Here is a 13,540-nt window from a genome sequence, read left to right on the forward strand (position 1 = left end):
TGGACTTCCCAGTCGAGAGGGGAGTCCGACAAGGCTGCTCAATGGCCCCCGTTCTTTTTACTTTGTATATCAATGAGGTTGTAGATCGCATGCTCTCCGCCCAAGTGGATGCTCCTTCTTTAGCTGGGATCAAAATCCCAATTTAATGTTTGCAGACGATACGCTCATTTTATCTAAAACCCCTAGTGGCTTGCAGCGTGCCTTGTCCATTTTTTATCAATTTTGTGGGGAGTATGGCTTAGAAATTAATTCAGCTAAAACTAAACTTATGATTTTTAAACCCCACCGCAATTATAAATCTAAAATTACTCTAAACACCGCCCGCTAGAAGTTGTGAATACTTTCACATACTTAGGTATGCATATTTCTAGCGACAAAAGCTGGCGGCATCATATTGATATTGCCACACTCAGACATAGGCAATTGTCTGGTGCTATTTGTGATGAGCACAGAAAATCCTTAACCAAACCAGTTAAACCTGCCCTACAGGTTTATGAAGCAAAGGCCCTAGGCTCCGCCCTTTACGGTGCTGAGCTTTGGGGCTTCGAGAAAGTGGCTGCGCTTCAGTCTTCTGAAAACAAATTCTTTAGGGCTATAACGGGTGTTCCCAAAAGCACCCCTTTGCTCCCCCTTAAATTCGATCTGGGTAGAAGAGCAGTTTCAGATTTGGTTAAGCTTCGTCCAATTTTATATTGGCGTAGGTTATGGACGACTCCTGTGCTCTCTCACTATGCCGAGGGCTTTCTAGATATTATAAGATCTGATGTATTCCACAAAACTGGGTGGTTAAAATCACTTAAGTTAACTTTAACTGAGCTTGGCCTGCGCTCGCTTTGGGAAGACCCGGAGAGAACAATTTTTCCATCAAAAAGCGCTCTAAAAGACATTTACTGGGAGATGGTTGCCTCCCGGTATTGGAGAAGCTCCAGTGCGGGGTCTATGACTGGAGAATTCTTGGAGGCCAAGATGTATCCCTGTCTAGAACCATACTGGGATATTATAACCAAGCCAGGTGAAAGAAAACTATTTTTTCAACTTAGAGCAGGCGCTCTTCCCCTCAGATATTTGACAGTTAAGTGGGAAGGTGGATCCTGTGGTAGCTGCCCTATTTGTGGTACTACTAAAGAAACAATCGGACATTTTTTGTTTTCATGCAAAGCTTATGCTACCCCTAGGCGCATTTGGTTGTCCCCGATGTGTAAAAATTTGGGGACCATCAGTAGCACTGTTGCTTTGCGTATTATAAGAGGAAAAAACATGAAAAAGGGGGTGTTCCCTTAAATGACAAGGAAAAAAGTTTAACTATCAAAAACAGTATACCCACACACCACAACAAGAATAAATTTATTCAAAAAGGTTTTTAATTTTCACTTTTATATATATATATATATAGATATCAACAAGATTTTTTATAATAAATAGAGTAATTCCATTTGAACAATACAAAACATTTAGGAAGAATATAAATAATCAAAAAAATGCAAAAACAGTCTGAAACCTAGGACATGCAGTGACACTTCAAAAAAAGACACCAATTAGATCCACTCATACATCCAAACATCCCTTTTATACAGTCAAATTCATACACAAACATTCACGTCCATATCACTATACATAAGGACCAAAAAAGCGCCGATGCGCGTTTCGGACAAGTGCCAAATAGAGGCTTCCTTCATCAGGGCGCACTTGAGATATTATACAGGCAGACAAAATAATGTCTGTGACACGGTCCTGAAAAGCGGTCCTAGTAGCAGCAAGGCTGTGGGTGGGTATTCTGTGGGCAAAAAGGACAAATTAGGGACAGCTCAGGATAAAATTTCATAAACAAGAGCAAGACGGCCTGTAATTAGAGTCAGCAAGACGGAGGGGTTCCAATCAGCCAGGCACATACATGTCAATAGAGATAAGCTCTCCTTATATCCCCAAAATTTACAAGCACCGAAAAAGGTATAGTCAAGGATTTAAAAAAAAAAAAAAAAGGTGTGTAAAGAATATAAGAAAATACATAAATCGGTCGTCCCATAGATGGTGCACCTGTAACCAAAAACCAGGTTTCAAGAAATAGCAGCCTACCTAGATACCCTACAATCACGGGGCCCCTTTAAGTATGTAAAAGGTCAGCAGATTGTAAAAACATGAATACGTGGATAGAAATCCCAGGATTCCAACGATCAAGATTTCGCACTTTTAGATAGGCCCACAGGGGATCCAGGCGTAAGAGGGAACCAGGTTTAAAAGCAAATCAACGAAAACATTCCAGGTATCTAATAGGAGCATAAAAATAAAGACAGGGGTAACACATCTATACAAGTAACAATAGGGCAAAGCAGAGTGAAATAAGTGTAATCTAAAGAAGGGAGAGCTACCTCAAAAGGAAAGATAAACGCTGATAAAATACAGGAGGTAGTACCGGAGCCAACAATGAAAAACGACCTGAAAAGCAATAAAGCAGCAATAAGCTTCACAGATCATAGAGAGGTCGTGCTTCTAACACGGTACAGAATTGACACACAACGAACTAAAACATACCTCAATGCAAAAGAAATGAGCAATCCTTTAATTGCGGTGAGACGAAGACGGGAAACATCATGATATTGAGAAACTTCAGACCCGGGGAATAGGGGGCCTAAAGGAACAATAAAAGCAACGGGATTTTCAGCAGGGTTAAAGTAAGATAAGTGAAAGAAATGTTGCGAGAAAAAAGGGGGTCTCGGGAGGATGGAAAACATGATGCCCGCAAAACGTACACACAAGATCCGACTACACTGACCTGAAGCGGCCCGGCGGTCCAAGTATAAATGGTGTCCTAGATAGAAGAGAACGCGGGACTCCTTCAACCTCCAGCAAAAGGGTTTGTCGATAAGGGAAAGCGGGAGGGACAGTGGGATTATATACAGGTGCTGGAAAGGGAAATACAGCGCACCTGAACGCAATAGAAATTAAGAAAGGACAATGACGTAAGTGTTGGGAGATAAAAATAGACAAAGGACAAAAAATAAACAACTGCACAGTAGGTAACAATGAAGACAGACTATCAGAACCAACTAAAAAAAACAACTAGAGAAAAGATATACATATCAATAAACAAAAAAAACGGTCCAAAACATAAAAAAACGAAAATGGGGCGGACAGAAAAACCACGGATTGCGAAGAATGAAAAAAATAAAAAAAATATAAAAGAACCAGGAATCAGGGTATAACTAAAAAAGAAAATATAAACACTATAAAGAAAAATAAATTTGAAGCAAAAATCGACTAAAATAAAACAGGAAGGAAATATGCAGAACAAAGCAAACTAGTGAGTTAAAAAATAAACACTCTAACCTAAACAGAAACTCTCTCATAAATAAGTCTCGAACAGAAAAACTAAACAAATGTGAAAAAACAGGAAAATCCGTGCAGAAGTGTAACGTCTCCAGGCCATTCACTGAATGGCATTCTCCCAGGGGATAGATTCGTTCAATCCTGAGACAGCCGTCTCAAGATAAAAAATCCAGAAGACTTCTCTTTTGGCTCTGATAGCATCAATGTTGCCATCCTTAGGGTGTTTTATTTTCTCCAAAATAAGCCATTTCAAATCTTCCAGGGTATGATTAAGGGCTTTCCAATGTGCAACAAGCGGGGCTCCAGGGCGTAGGTTTCTGATGCAAGATTTATGCTCCGAAAACCTGGTCCTGAATTCCCTGCCCGTTTCTCCTACATAGCCATTGGAGCACGGACATGTAATTAAGTATATGACGTTACTAGTTCTACAGTTCGTCATATCTTTCAATGTAATTCTTTTTTTGTTCCAGTTAAATTCAGGGACAGTCATGATATTATCACAGGTGTGACATCCGCCACACTTATGACTCCCAGTAATGGGATTAGTCCCTTTGATGCTGCGTTGACTGACCATGGGTACATCAGGGAGGGAAGCTCTAACCAGGACATTTCTGAGATTCCTATTGCGACGAAACGCAAATATAGGTTTCTCGAATTTCTCCATATTTTTGTCTAGGTTAAGAAGATGCCACTGTGAATTAATGATGTATCGAAGTTTATCATTAAAGTTAGAGTGGGTAGTAACTAGCACCAACTTGTCCTCAGGTTTTTGGATTTTTGATTCTAAAAGAGCCTCCCGGTTGTAATATTTGGCTCTTTTGTAGGAATCCCTAATAAGCCTATTAGGGTATCCCCTGTCGAGAAATTTCTTCTTCATAACAGTGGCATGTGTTTCAAAGTCCCTAGGGTCAGTACAATTCCGACGAAGCCGTAGGAACTGGCTGAACGGTATGCTGTTTCTTTGTGTACGAGGATGGAAACTATCATACATCAAGAGGGTATTCCGTGCTGTGGGCTTGGTGTAAAGGGAGAATTCTATACACCAGCACTTTGACTTGGATTTCAGTTGCCACTGCAAAATACCTAGGGTGGGCATGGTCGATAAGGCAGAGTTTATCAGTCATTTGACTATTCTCTTACTTAGAAAGAGACTGCTAGTTATTTGACTACTCTCTTGATTAGACAGAGATTGTTGGTTATCTGACTATTCTCTTGCTTAGATAGAGACTGCTAGTCATCTGGCTATTCTCTGTTAACTCACCTCTTCTGCATTTTAACTTACACAGCATTCTTAAACTTCTTGGTATTGACTCATTCTTTTTATTCCTTTTACAGAACATTATGTTGCATAAATAGGATCAGCAACCTAGCATGAAATGTATAAATAGTATGGCTCTATTCTGATATTATTGATTGGAATTTAATTCTTTTTTTAATATTGTATGAATTGTTTTTATTGCATATTTGTATTTGCTATTATGATTGATTTTCGAATAAAGCATACTTGACTGACTGACTAGCAGGCTAGCTACAAAGTCCAGGGTCAATGCTGCGTCAGGGTATGCGCTCACTCATCAGGCAGGACAGGAATGAATTTGGGGTGAAAAAGATGTGTCTGTAATTCTGTGCTCAGAGGAGGGCTCACACACAAAGACACAGTCTGGCAGAAATCCAACCAAAGTTAATCTCCTGCCAGCAGCATGCCCTATGTGGCTATTTTGACTGGGGTACCCGCCTTGAGAGGGGAGAAGGCTGAGTCGGGTGAGGAGCTGAACAATAAAGTGCGTGACTGGATAGTATTACACAAGGGGTTCTCTTTTGCATTGTCCATTGACATCATATTGATACACAGAGTAGGCTGGATAGGGCCTGGCCCAGTTACCTCTGGCGGGAACAGTGTGATAATAAATTTTAGATCACCTTTCATAGGTCAAAGTCTTCTGCTTGACCCTCTGAGTGGGAAATGGGTGAGGGAAAACATATCTCTAGTTCGGTAGTTTTTATTTTTACAGGCCACATATTGTGTCCCAATTATCATGAGGGTATCACCCTAGCCCTGCACAGCTGAACACACACAAACATTCTTAGGGGTGCTTTTGGTGTTTTGTCAATGCCACTCTCGTAGTTGAGCCACAATTTACATCATGCTTTTTCGGGGACTCAGGTGCCAATAACACTCTCAAATCGATATGATGTTCTTTCCCGTGTACACTGACTTACTGATGGAGCAGATGAGGGCAATTTGACTCTTTCCCCACTCAGTCTGTGACCGGCATTTGTCTGGATGAGTGGGATGAGATGAGGGACTCCTAGAACAGTGATGTGTATGACTCTTTGACTTTTCTGAGCTGGAATGTTGCTGGAAAAAACAAGTCCTCCTGCTTACACACACTTTTCATACTCTACAGAATATTCTGATGGATCCTAAACAACACCAGAAAGAGAGTAACTCAGGCCCTCATCACCAGCTGCCTTGACTACAACAATGCTCCAGTGTTTTTTGTTTTTACCTAGTTACATTTTACAATAATGATTTTGTGAATCCCATAGGCGCCTATCTTCAGTGTTTATGCATTTTTCTTGTGAACGTGAGACCTGTGGGAGCCAAGAATATGTCGCAACCTAGCTATTTTCTTTGTGGGGATTTCAATGCTAAGTCATTTGGGGAGATGGGTGCTAGTTCCGGCATAGAGTGTGTTTCCATAGTTCAGTCAGCTGGTGACGAGGGCTTGATTCATTGTTTACCTGGGGCTGACAGAGATCCACCTGAAAATCTCATGAAGCATGCGAAGGGTGTAGAAGCAGGAAGAGGCTACTACGTTGACCTGGCAATTCCTGGAGAGATCACTGTCTAGGATGATGCCAAGGTTGTGGGCAGCATTGGTCGGGGTAGGTGAGGGTCTGAGTCAGTGGGCTATCATGTGTCCTCTCATGGGGTGGTGTTCCTTCCAAAGATGAGCAATTCCATTTTGTCCATGTTCAGCTTCAGGCAGTAGGCACTCATTCAGTTGGCAACATTAGTCATGGCATTCTGGAAGTTGGATCTGGTGGTGGTGGTGTCTTGCATGAGAGAAAGGATGAGCTAGGTGTTGTCAGCATATGAGATGATGTTCAGTCCGTGAGTGCGGATGATGGTGGCCATTGTACTCATGTAGGAGTTGAAGAAGGTGGGGCTGAGAGTTAATCTTTGGGGGACTCTGCAGATAATGCTCTTGGGTTTGAAGGTGAAGGGTGGTAGGAGGATTTTATGTGTGTGTCCTGTGAGGTAGGAGGTGATTCACTTGAGGCCGTTTCCTCTGATGCTGATGGTGTTGATTCTGGTGATGAGGGTGTGGTGGGACATGGTGTCAAAGGCCGCTGAGAGTTTGAGGAGAATAGGGCTGCTCTCTCTCCCCAGTCAAGGATGGATCTGATTTTGTTGGTTGCGACTATCAAGGCGGTCTTGGTGCTGTTGTTGGAGTGGAAGCGAACTGGGTGGCATCAAGAAGGTTGTATCCTTCCAGGTGAACTGTGAGATGGCGATGAATGGCTTTCTCCAGGAACTGGGCCGGGAAGGGGAACAGCTAGATGGGGCCATAGTTCTTGACCATGCGGGGGTCGGCGGAGGGTTTCTTCAGGAGGGGTTTAACTTGTGCGTGTTTCCAGGCATCAGGAAAGGTTGCAGTGATAAAGGAAGAGTTGAGGAAGTTGCTGAATGCGCTGCTGATTTCCTTCTGTTCCAGGGTGAAAATGTGCTGGGGGCGGGAGTTTGTAATTGCTCCGGAGTGGATGGAAGACATGATTGCTGTGGTGATTGGCATGGTGAGTGGTGTCCAATGGGTGAGGTGGCTGTGGGAGTTGTCGGTGTGTGTCAGGAAAGTTTTACACCTTTTTAAATATTTATAATACTCAGTGTGCTCCAGTTACACTTTACTGAGCAGGAAAATGGAGGTATAAAGATTTCTCTAGGCTGCAGACAGAGAAAAATCATATTTGCAGGCAGCTTTTGCATTTGCCTCCAACAAGCCAACATTGCATAATGCACTCGGAGCACAACCTCCAATAGATTACTGATAAATCAAAGTTAGCACCCCTCCTATTATGGGTCAGTGTGTGGGACAAAACTGAGGCTAGCCTGAACAGAGATATTATGTTAGAGTGCCTCAAAATGGATAGAGGCATAACAATCCCCGGGTTGTTTTATGTTAAAAACATTTGTAAGGCACTAAACTTATCTGATTTATTGATGCACCTCACATTGAAAAAAAAGGGGATAAGCTGTTGGTAAAGCACCAGTTCCTAGAGCATTGTTACTCCAAAAGTCTGCAAAAGGAGTCCAGTAAAAGCGCTTCAAGGGTGTACCTCAGCCTGCATATACCTGAGAAGGCAGTAAAATATTTTGAAAATCCACTAACTCGGTGGGAGAGATCCTTGTTTTTAATTTTAGGGCTGGCTGGGTGTTGCAGCTTTTGAACTTCCCAGGCTCTAGAAGCTGTTTGGGGTCTCCAGGTTCAGTTTGTCCCTGCGATGCATTTTCTGACCAGACCATAATGCCCTTTTTGTTTTTCTGCAAATTGTATAAAGTCTATCTTATCTTATTTATTAAGCCTATTTTAAAATACTAACAATACGTAACAGCAAGGTTGTTATGTATTTTCTTCAAGTTTCAAATGGTCATGATGTCTGTCATAGTGTTTGTGCAATTTTTAATATAGCGGTGAGGAGTAGAAGTCAATGGAGGGCTAAGTTTATTATGATGGCCTTGTTCACCATGTGGGGTGAAGGGATAGATAAGAAATCTTGTCAGTGTACCTGACAAAATGATCTGATAGTTATTTTTAAATTTATGGTACATTTTGTACATAATATTTGTGATATTATTGCTTGTGGATATTTTATGGCCCTTCTTATGTGCCAAATTAATGAATTTGAATTCGAAGAAAGAAGGTAAGAAAGGAAGAAAGAAAGAAAGAAACAAACAAACATAGAAAAATAAATAAGGCATGTAAGAAACAGTAAGAAGAAAGAAGGAAAGAAAGAAAAAACAAATGGAAGAAAGAAAGAAAAAAGGCAAGAAAGAGAAGAGATAAGCAAAAAAGAAAAAAGAATGAAAGTAGGAAAAAATAAAGGGTCAAAAAAGAGAAGGCAAGGAGCAAAGAAAAAGAAAGCATGAAAGATGGAAAGAAAAAAGAAGGAAGTAAATAAAAATGAACAGAAAGAAAAAATAAAGAAAGAAATAACAAACAAAAGAAGAATAGAAAGAAGGTAAATGAAAAGAAGGAATGCAAGAGAGAAAGAAATCAGGAAAGAAGGATCTAAAGAAAGAAAGAAAGTAAGAAAACAATTAAGAAAAAAGGAAGCAAAGAAACAAACAGGAAGTAAGGAAACAAATTAAAAGTGTCAGAAGTGCGTCAAAATAAACATAATAAAGACCATTTTTCTCCCCAGGCAAAGTTTATAAAAGAACACTTGGTGAAACTGAGTCCAGAATAAAAACAATTCAAAAGAATTAAATTCACGTCATATTGAAGCTTTCAGCTTATTTACAGCATGTATATTAAAAAGAAGATAATTTAATACAGTCCGGTTTCAAATGGGAACAATTAGTCAGATAAACAAAGGACGCTTCAAGAGGAATTTACAACACCATTGACAGGAGAAAAGAACTGACAAAGCTGGAATGTGCCCTGTGATAGACGCCTATTTCAAACCTAATAAGGGAACCCACAAGGTGTATAAGGACCTTGGGTGTCAGTATTTTAAGTAAACAGTGGTCCCTATAAAGAAACCGGATACAGCTGTGATTAATATAGACTATAATCAGTGCTATATTGATAATGTCCAGCTGGACAGTGAATTTTAATGAATGATCAATGCAAAAAAAGATAAACACACAACAATAAGGTGGGACACAGTCTTGCATCCTATGTTTTCACAGAACATGTACATTTAGACGAAAACATTCAGGCAAGACAAAAAACAGCTTGTAAATAATGCAAATAATTAGACCAAGCTTAGAGACGACAGCCGTTGCATTTGTTTTATCACAATTGATTAATGTGCCTGCTGTTTTTAGCAAGTCAACGACGTTTCGATCCTTTAACATAATACTAGGATCATCATAAGGACGATTGAATACAAACCTGAAAATTGGTGCCAAATTATAAGGCAGTAGCGAGGGCGTACGTCCCTGTCCTGAGAGACGGCTCTGTTGCACGGTCCCCCATCTGTCCTAGGCAGTAGGCCACCTCATGCTTGAGCAGTGTGGAAGGGTCCTGGAACACCCTGCTGATACCGGCAACAGCCTCTGGGCCACCCACGTTGGGTAGGGTAAAGAGAGCTTGGAAGCGCTGGCTCAAGGGCCCGCTCTGTTCCACCAGCTCCCAGCTGAGGTGCTGCCCCTGCTCCTTCGGCACCATCTTACCCTGGGCAGCCTTGGTGTGTCTATAATTGCTGCACCATTCCTAAGTGCAGAGCACGGCCATCTTAGAACAGGTAAAATGTAACCACCCGGACCAACCAAAGCACGAAATACATATTAATACATATTTAAAGGGCAAACAATGCTTGTGCATGCCATAAAGTCCCTTTTTTTATTTCTTTTAACTTCACCGACTACGACATTGAAGATTTGTTCGTCAAAAGTCAGTGATGAACCCAAGCTTTCGCACCCCCTCTATGCTCCTAAATGGCAATGCCCGGGTGCAAAAATAGAAACAACAAGCCTTTGCAATGCAATTGGACTCGCATTAACGCAGGACCTATTGCATTGCAAACGGGAGTGTAGGCAAGGGGGCTCGGGGTGAGAAGGCATGGACTGCGGGAGGGGGGGAGATGGCATGGGCAGTTAGAGAACCTCTTTAAAGAAAATAGTGCTCACAATCTAAAAAACACATACCGTGCAACACTTGAAGTAAAGGGGCCAGTAGCCATGAAAGGATACAAATGACGACATGGCCATCATGAGGAGGGACTAACAAGCCTATAAACCAATCGGAAGGCAGCATTTAGGAAGGACAAAGACACAAGCCAATGAAAAAGATGGGGAGTGGGCGGGGCTTCCTCCACGTAGTGAGCTACCACAGATAAACACCAGAGCAGCGCTTGCACGCTGGCTCAGGGCTGGACCTAAAAATGGCTGTTGTAGATTATGTGCTGTGAAGAAATTAAGCTCTCTAATGAACTGACCCAGCAGCACTCAGCCTTAGGGATATTTGGGTTCCATTTTGTGAATGGTTACTCCAGATCTCTGAAGCCCAAGGACAATGAGGGCAATCCGAGGGGGGTGGTAGTGCCCAAGTGCTGTAATGTTACATATAAAACTCATACCTAAAGTGTGAGTACATTGGTGATGTATGAGGACTGTAACATGTATCAAGAACATGATTGTACTGTTTTGTGTTTTGAAGTATCAATCCTATTTTTTTAACCGTAATTAATAAAAAAATACAATGGGCTCGGAGGGTGTGGGTGTGTTGGAGAGTGCACTATGGTCATCACATCTACCACATCTAACAATAAAATCCAGTATGAAGCAGGCACTATACCTACAGCAAACCCAGAGACAGAAGTCTGGTAGGACAAAAGCAGCGTTCTTCAGCACCCAGACAATGGATAGACAAGAGTTATCCTGGCATCCTGTTCCCTCAATTTCTAAGGCACCAAAGTGTTGCATGTCGCTTACCAACATTATGGGTTCAACAGAATGCTCATTGCCCCATCCGTATATAATCCATTGAGCTCAGAGGAGTCCTCTCTGTCCATTTAGGTCATCCAATTTTATGCTCCTGGGAGGCATTTCACATCTCTGTCAGACCTCTTCCTCTGCTGAGCACAGGCTGGGAATTCCTGGAGAGCTAATGCAAATGAGCTTCCAGTAATTTCAGGAACAGGTAACTTTTTAAAAGTTATTTTCCTTAATATTTTTGGAAAGATCCTACTTCACTATTGAATTGGATTGTTAATAACTATTAAATATAGTGATTTAATTATCTTATATTATATAGTAATCAGTATTTGTAGTTCAATCTGCACTCTGTTTTACATAGGACAATTAGGCCTGTCACAGTGAAAATAGCCTATAGGGCATTATCGCTGTAGGGACATGGTAATATTAATTATCTACTTGTCTGACTTTTAAATGCCATGCACAGTCTGTTGAGGGCTACATAGCCTACATATGGGAGACATAATATTTAAAAGAGAGTTTTTGACCTGTCAAAACAGGTTATTTTGACAGTTTCCAGTGCAGGTTTTACAAGGCAGCAGTCGGACTGCTGCTGTAGTGCTAGGCACAATAGGTGCTGCAGTTCACAATAACATTTAACTTCCAGGTCCTGGGTGCCCTTTCTACACCATATATTGGTGATTTATAGACAAGGTAAATTTGCCAATTAGAAAAGGCAATTTAACCATGTTTACAGATGGAGCACAAACTCTTCACTCATGGTTAGCAGGGATAGAGAGCACAGAGGTCTAACACCAGCAAATATAGGGTCCAGCAAAAGGCAAACTATCTGGAGTGACCATGAGGAAAAGGTGGATTTCCTACATAGACAACATCTAGCCGACAGCTAGGGTAGAATAATCAATACTCAGGCAATAGAAAAATGACAATTTTCTGCCTCTGCAGTGGCATTTGTTGAGGGTACGCCTCTCTGCACGCTTCTGTTGACATCTGCCTTAGCCACTAACCCTGTCCAAGGGGAACCTTTCTTCTCTGTGGGCCTCATCTGGGATATAAATAACCCTAACTTACCAACTGATGCATCCCAGTAGGCGAACAGTACCATTGTGGCGAACAAGGTTATGTTGCCCATTCTGCCCTTTAGGTCAGACTTCTATCCCCAACCCATGGCAAACTCTGCTCCAATGTTCAACAACCAAAAGAGGCCACTGAGCGCTGACAGTGTCAGGAGCCAGGCCTGTGGCATCCACTGCCAGGTGGACGCTCCATTCTGAGGCCTTTGATAGGCCTCACTTTCAGCAGTTAAGATGGCAAGGAGCCACCCCACCTGCTCTGACGTCCCTTGTTCCTCTTAGGTTTCTCAGACTGAGGGCAAAAACGTCAGGTTGCCAATACCCTCTTTCGACTATTACTCCCTGTATTTCAGAAGTTAGACCTGCCTTCAGTTCAGGGACTGTACCCCAAAGCTGAACTTGTGCCTTGCAGTCCTGAACTTTAAAGGGCAAACACTGATTCCTCTTAAGGGTAATACACTCTGTTGGCATCATGTCTGCCTGGAACAGGTTTCCTGTCCTCTTTCTCAGAGACATTGCAGGCAGTAACCCCAGGTCAGACAAGGCCTCAAAGGGTCATTCTTGTGGTTCTCAACTCTAAGAGCAGGTAGCCCCTGACCATTTGGTTATCCCACCATAGATGGCACCCACCTCCTACCCCTACTCTTAGTTTGAGCCTCTAGGTCTCCATTAAGGGACGGTACGCCAAGGAATGAGAGGTTTTAGGGGGCCATAGGCGGCCAACCCTCCCAGCTCATTTATGTTTCACCACTGGGATCTCATTAACAAGGATGCAGTCAATGTTTGTCTGGGGGCTGACAATTACCCTCCACTGGGCAAGTAATTCCCCACATTCAAATGATACCACAGCACAGGGTGGACAGCTTCTTGTCCATGGGCCTGTTTTGCCCTATATACTTGTCCTGGCAGATACTGTTCTGAGGAAACCAGCTTTGCTACCACCATGGTCTGGCTGGCACAGGTATGCTGCCCAGCAGTGACAGCGACCATAGTCACTATGACCTTCTGGAAATGATATCTACCACCATTAGAGATCACCAGTTTAATACACTGCCCCCACCTTAGGAATTCTAGGCTACACTTTACCTTCTCCTCATGCAAATCATCTGCCTCTAGGGCTACTACACTAATCAAATCTATGGGCGGTGTCTGTGTAAATGCAGAGTTCTCCCTCTTATGTCATGTCTGTAGACAGTCATAACACTAGGCCTTGTGATGTAGCACCATGGGTGCCTATCCATCAAACCTCCCCTTCCTATGCTTGAAGGGGGCCACTCAAAACTCTTTTAGGGCCCCTAGCAGAAAGTTTCTGTGTTATCCTGTCCTCTAATTTCTCTCTGCACAGAGGAACATGGACCACTAGTGTTGTGATTACTCCCAGGTACCTTTCTGGACACTGTGGTGCTGAGCCAGAGGTACACTCCTTTCCCAAGCTGTCTGACGTTGATATGCTCTGTAAAGCAATTATTCAAATGTG

Source organism: Triturus cristatus, chromosome 2_1 (genome assembly GCF_964204655.1).
Source record: "Triturus cristatus chromosome 2_1, aTriCri1.1, whole genome shotgun sequence".
NCBI lineage: Eukaryota > Metazoa > Chordata > Amphibia > Caudata > Salamandridae > Triturus > Triturus cristatus.